The following is a 6,538-nucleotide window of genomic DNA, read 5'->3' on the forward strand; positions in this document are numbered from 1 at the left end:
TCACTCTAGCCCAGTCGCCCTGCGCTCTGGAAATCACATTCCAACTCTATCACCGATAGCGCTCACACCTTGGAAACCACATTTCACCCAGGGGACCTTAGGGTGGATTTTGAGCCTTTCGGGATTGCGAAACCATCATTTAACACTCTAAACTTAATTTCCGCAATCCCAGACGCACTTTCCATATGGTCTCCAAAAATGCGTGTGAGCTGACCTGGTCCCTTATAATAGGCAATGAACACGATTTTGGCAAAATATTTTTTTCAAAATTTTTTGACTCACCGGGTAAAATCGAATTTACTTGGGAAAAATGTTCTAGCAGGGGCCCTCCCATACAAATTTTTTTCTTCTCAAAAATGATTTTCGTTTCACTTTTCATACTCAGGGGAGTCTAAAATTGATGTTTTGAGTCACCGAGAAAAAAAAATTTTTTTGACCCGAGCTTGTGTCGGCGACCCAAAATCGACGCACTTGGGAAAAATGTTCTAGCAGGGGCCCTCCCATACAAAAATTTTTTCTTCTCAAAAATGATTTTCGTTTCACTTTTCATACTCAGGGGAGTCTAAAATTGATGTTTTGAGTCACCGAGAAAAAAAAATTTTTTTGACCCGAGCTTGTGTCGGCGACCCAAAATCGACGCACTTGGGAAAAATGTTCTAGCAGGGGCCCTCCCATACAAAAATTTTTTCTTCTCAAAAATGATTTTCGTTTCACTTTTCATACTCAGGGGAGTCTAAAATTGATGTTTTGAGTCACCGAGAAAAAAAAAATTTTTTGACCCGAGCTTGTGTCGGCGACCCAAAATCGACGCACTTGGGAAAAATGTTCTAGCAGGGGCCCTCCCATACAAAAATTTTTTCTTCTCAAAAATGATTTTCGTTTCACTTTTCATACTCAGGGGAGTCTAAAATTGATGTTTTGAGTCACCGAGAAAAAAAAATTTTTTTGACCCGAGCTTGTGTCGGCGACCCAAAATCGACGCACTTGGGAAAAATGTTCTAGCAGGGGCCCTCCCATACAAAAATTTTTTCTTCTCAAAAATGATTTTCGTTTCACTTTTCATACTCAGGGGAGTCTAAAATTGATGTTTTGAGTCACCGTGAAAAAAAAATTTTTTTGACCCGAGCTTGTGTCGGCGACCCAAAATCGACGCACTTGGGAAATATGTTCTAGCAGGGGCCCTCCCATACAAAAATTTTTTCTTCTCAAAAATGATTTTCGTTTCACTTTTCATACTCAGGGGAGTCTAAAATTGATGTTTTGAGTCACCGTGAAAAAAAAAATTTTTTGACCCGAGCTTGTGTCGGCGACCCAAAATCGACGCACTTGGGAAATATGTTCTAGCAGGGGCCCTCCCATACAAAAATTTTTTCTTCTCAAAAATGATTTTCGTTTCACTTTTCATACTCAGGGGAGTCTAAAATTGATGTTTTGAGTCACCGTGAAAAAAAAATTTTTTTGACCCGAGCTTGTGTCGGCGACCCAAAATCGACGCACTTGGGAAATATGTTCTAGCAGGGGCCCTCCCATACAAAAATTTTTTCTTCTCAAAAATGATTTTCGTTTCACTTTTCATACTCAGGGGAGTCTAAAATTGATGTTTTGAGTCACCGTGAAAAAAAAATTTTTTTGACCCGAGCTTGTGTCGGCGACCCAAAATCGACGCACTTGGGAAATATGTTCTAGCAGGGGCCCTCCCATACAAAAATTTTTTCTTCTCAAAAATGATTTTCGTTTCACTTTTCATACTCAGGGGAGTCTAAAATTGATGTTTTGAGTCACCGTGAAAAAAAAATTTTTTTGACCCGAGCTTGTGTCGGCGACCCAAAATCGACGCACTTGGGAAAAATGTTCTAGCAGGGGCCCTCCCATACAAAAATTTTTTCTTCTCAAAAATGATTTTCGTTTCACTTTTCATACTCAGGGGAGTCTAAAATTGATGTTTTGAGTCACCGTGAAAAAAAAATTTTTTTGACCCGAGCTTGTGTCGGCGACCCAAAATCGACGCACTTGGGAAAAATGTTCTAGCAGGGGCCCTCCCATACAAAAATTTTTTCTTCTCAAAAATGATTTTCGTTTCACTTTTCATACTCAGGGGAGTCTAAAATTGATGTTTTGAGTCACCGTGAAAAAAAAATTTTTTTGACCCGAGCTTGTGTCGGCGACCCAAAATCGACGCACTTGGGAAAAATGTTCTAGCAGGGGCCCTCCCATACAAATTTTTTTCTTCTCAAAAATGATTTTCGTTTCACTTTTCATACTCAGGGGAGTCTAAAATTGATGTTTTGAGTCACCGAGAAAAAAAAATTTTTTTGACCCGAGCTTGTGTCGGCGACCCAAAATCGACGCACTTGGGAAATATGTTCTAGCAGGGGCCCTCCCATACAAAAATTTTTTCTTCTCAAAAATGATTTTCGTTTCACTTTTCATACTCAGGGGAGTCTAAAATTGATGTTTTGAGTCACCGTGAAAAAAAAATTTTTTTGACCCGAGCTTGTGTCGGCGACCCAAAATCGACGCACTTGGGAAATATGTTCTAGCAGGGGCCCTCCCATACAAAAATTTTTTCTTCTCAAAAATGATTTTCGTTTCACTTTTCATACTCAGGGGAGTCTAAAATTGATGTTTTGAGTCACCGTGAAAAAAAAAATTTTTTGACCCGAGCTTGTGTCGGCGACCCAAAATCGACGCACTTGGGAAATATGTTCTAGCAGGGGCCCTCCCATACAAAAATTTTTTCTTCTCAAAAATGATTTTCGTTTCACTTTTCATACTCAGGGGAGTCTAAAATTGATGTTTTGAGTCACCGTGAAAAAAAAATTTTTTTGACCCGAGCTTGTGTCGGCGACCCAAAATCGACGCACTTGGGAAAAATGTTCTAGCAGGGGCCCTCCCATACAAAAATTTTTTCTTCTCAAAAATGATTTTCGTTTCACTTTTCATACTCAGGGGAGTCTAAAATTGATGTTTTGAGTCACCGTGAAAAAAAAATTTTTTTGACCCGAGCTTGTGTCGGCGACCCAAAATCGACGCACTTGGGAAAAATGTTCTAGCAGGGGCCCTCCCATACAAAAATTTTTTCTTCTCAAAAATGATTTTCGTTTCACTTTTCATACTCAGGGGAGTCTAAAATTGATGTTTTGAGTCACCGTGAAAAAAAAATTTTTTTGACCCGAGCTTGTGTCGGCGACCCAAAATCGACGCACTTGGGAAAAATGTTCTAGCAGGGGCCCTCCCATACAAAAATTTTTTCTTCTCAAAAATGATTTTCGTTTCACTTTTCATACTCAGGGGAGTCTAAAATTGATGTTTTGAGTCACCGTGAAAAAAAAATTTTTTTGACCCGAGCTTGTGTCGGCGACCCAAAATCGACGCACTTGGGAAAAATGTTCTAGCAGGGGCCCTCCCATACAAAAATTTTTTCTTCTCAAAAATGATTTTCGTTTCACTTTTCATACTCAGGGGAGTCTAAAATTGATGTTTTGAGTCACCGTGAAAAAAAAATTTTTTTGACCCGAGCTTGTGTCGGCGACCCAAAATCGACGCACTTGGGAAAAATGTTCTAGCAGGGGCCCTCCCATACAAAAATTTTTTCTTCTCAAAAATGATTTTCGTTTCACTTTTCATACTCAGGGGAGTCTAAAATTGATGTTTTGAGTCACCGTGAAAAAAAAATTTTTTTGACCCGAGCTTGTGTCGGCGACCCAAAATCGACGCACTTGGGAAAAATGTTCTAGCAGGGGCCCTCCCATACAAAAATTTTTTCTTCTCAAAAATGATTTTCGTTTCACTTTTCATACTCAGGGGAGTCTAAAATTGATGTTTTGAGTCACCGTGAAAAAAAAATTTTTTTGACCCGAGCTTGTGTCGGCGACCCAAAATCGACGCACTTGGGAAAAATGTTCTAGCAGGGGCCCTCCCATACAAAAATTTTTTCTTCTCAAAAATGATTTTCGTTTCACTTTTCATACTCAGGGGAGTCTAAAATTGATGTTTTGAGTCACCGTGAAAAAAAAATTTTTTTGACCCGAGCTTGTGTCGGCGACCCAAAATCGACGCACTTGGGAAAAATGTTCTAGCAGGGGCCCTCCCATACAAAAATTTTTTCTTCTCAAAAATGATTTTCGTTTCACTTTTCATACTCAGGGGAGTCTAAAATTGATGTTTTGAGTCACCGAGAAAAAAAAATTTTTTTGACCCGAGCTTGTGTCGGCGACCCAAAATCGACGCACTTGGGAAAAATGTTCTAGCAGGGGCCCTCCCATACAAAAATTTTTTCTTCTCAAAAATGATTTTCGTTTCACTTTTCATACTCAGGGGAGTCTAAAATTGATGTTTTGAGTCACCGAGAAAAAAAAATTTTTTTGACCCGAGCTTGTGTCGGCGACCCAAAATCGACGCACTTGGGAAAAATGTTCTAGCAGGGGCCCTCCCATACAAAAATTTTTTTTTGACTCACCGGGTAAAATGGTCGCACTTGGTAAAAATGTTCTAGCAGGGGCCCTCCCATACAAAAATTTTTTCTTCTCAAAAATGATTTTCGTTTCACTTTTCATACTCAGGGGAGTCTAATATTGAAGTTTTGAGTCACCGTGAAAAAAATTTTTTTTTGACTCACTGGGTAAAATGGTCGCACTTGGGAAAAATGTTCTAGCAGGGGCCCTCCCATACAAAAAATTTTTATTTCTCAAATCGATCCGTGGTTTCACTTTTCATACTCTAGGGCCCATTTGCTTCAACTTTGGAAAAATTTTTCGATGATGAAAAATTTTCACCTTCGACGTCCATCGACCACTCGACCCGAACTTGGTACTTTTGTATGGAGGTACCCGAGTGGTGACTTTTTCATACAAAAATTTTTATTTCTCAAATCGATCCGTGGTTTCACTTTTCATACTCTAGGGCCCAATTGCTTCAACTTTGGAAAAAATTTTCGATGATGAAAAATTTTCACCTTCGACGTCCATCGACCACTCGACCCGAACTTGGTACTTTTGTATGGAGGTACCCGAGTGGTGACTTTTTCATACAAAAATTTTTATTTCTCAAATCGATCCGTGGTTTCACTTTTCATACTCTAGGGCCCATTTGCTTCAACTTTGGAAAAAATTTTCGATGATGAAAAATTTTCACCTTCGACGTCCATCGACCACTCGACCCGAACTTGGTACTTTTGTATGGAGGTACCCGAGTGGTGACTTTTTCATACAAAAATTTTTTTGCGAATACGTGTTCGTTCGCGATCATTAAGGCCATGAACCGCAAGTCCGCTGCGATAGAAATAGTGCATTGTAGTTACTCGACGAGAAAAAAAATCGGGACTTAGAAAAATTTTTGAAAGTCAAATCGTATTGACTTCCAACAACACCTGATAATAAACACACATTGCCTGTTGCACCACAGATCGCATTTGACTTAACAAATCGCCTGTTGGTACGCACATCACCATCGACTTTACCAATCGCGTTTCGCACCGCTAATCCCACTTGGCGTGGAGCCACGCACATAATGTTGCGAGGAGAGTATTAATCGGGACTTAGCGTTTTAAGCTCGCGAACACTCCACTATGGGAGTGCACGCAAGCACCAACTGTACACACACAACACAACAATCACTCTCGCGAACACTCCATTCCCAAAGTGAACGCGAGCACCAGCAAGCATGGGTCGCCTGAGAGGATCGATGCGAACGCATCTCTACAACTCGCAGCTCCCAGCCTGTAGTCCCGTCGTTTGCGGGCGGTCGAAGGTGTCGAAACTAGTTGTATCCACGGTCGACGGAAACACAGCCACCAGGGTTCCCTGTGGTAAGGTACTTCCACGTGCAGCGTGCTCCCGCCCGTTGCGGCTCAGTCTAGTGCTATAGCGGGGATGAGACGTCAGTGTGCGCGGGGCAGCACCGACGGATCTCGGAGGGTTGTTAAGCCCGCTAGCTTCCGATCACCTAATGGGTTTGAGAAGCGCTATCAGCTCGGATTGGATACGACCTTAGAGGCGTTCAGGCATAATCCAGCGGACGTAGCGTCATACCAAAGTCCGGTCGAACTAGTATTGAGCCAGTGGTCCGTACCTGTGGTTCCTCTCGTACTGCACAGGAATTCCGTTAAGATAGCGGCAAACAGCACACACCAGTAGGGTAAAACTAACCTGTCTCACGACGGTCTAAACCCAGCTCACGTTCCCTTGAAAGGGTGAACAATCCTACGCTTGGTGAATTTTGCTTCACAATGATAGGAAGAGCCGACATCGAAGGATCAAAAAGCCACGTCGCTATGAACGCTTGGCGGCCACAAGCCAGTTATCCCTGTGTGTGCGTAGCTGTCATTCACGGTGTTAGGACGTGCCTCTGTGTCGCTCGTGTTAAAATACGAAAATCAGGGTGTAAAATTGCGAAAAAAATTGCTAAAAAGTGTTATAAACATTGAGTTTTAGTGCCTTTTACCTTTTAATGGTGGAAAAATAACAAAACAGGACGATGCTCGCCTGATAAAAGCGATATAAATCTCTCCCATACATTTTGTATGGGAACAAACAAGTGC

This window comes from Anopheles moucheti (genome assembly GCF_943734755.1).
Source record: "Anopheles moucheti chromosome X unlocalized genomic scaffold, idAnoMoucSN_F20_07 X_unloc_2, whole genome shotgun sequence".
Classification (NCBI taxonomy): Eukaryota; Metazoa; Arthropoda; class Insecta; order Diptera; family Culicidae; genus Anopheles; species Anopheles moucheti.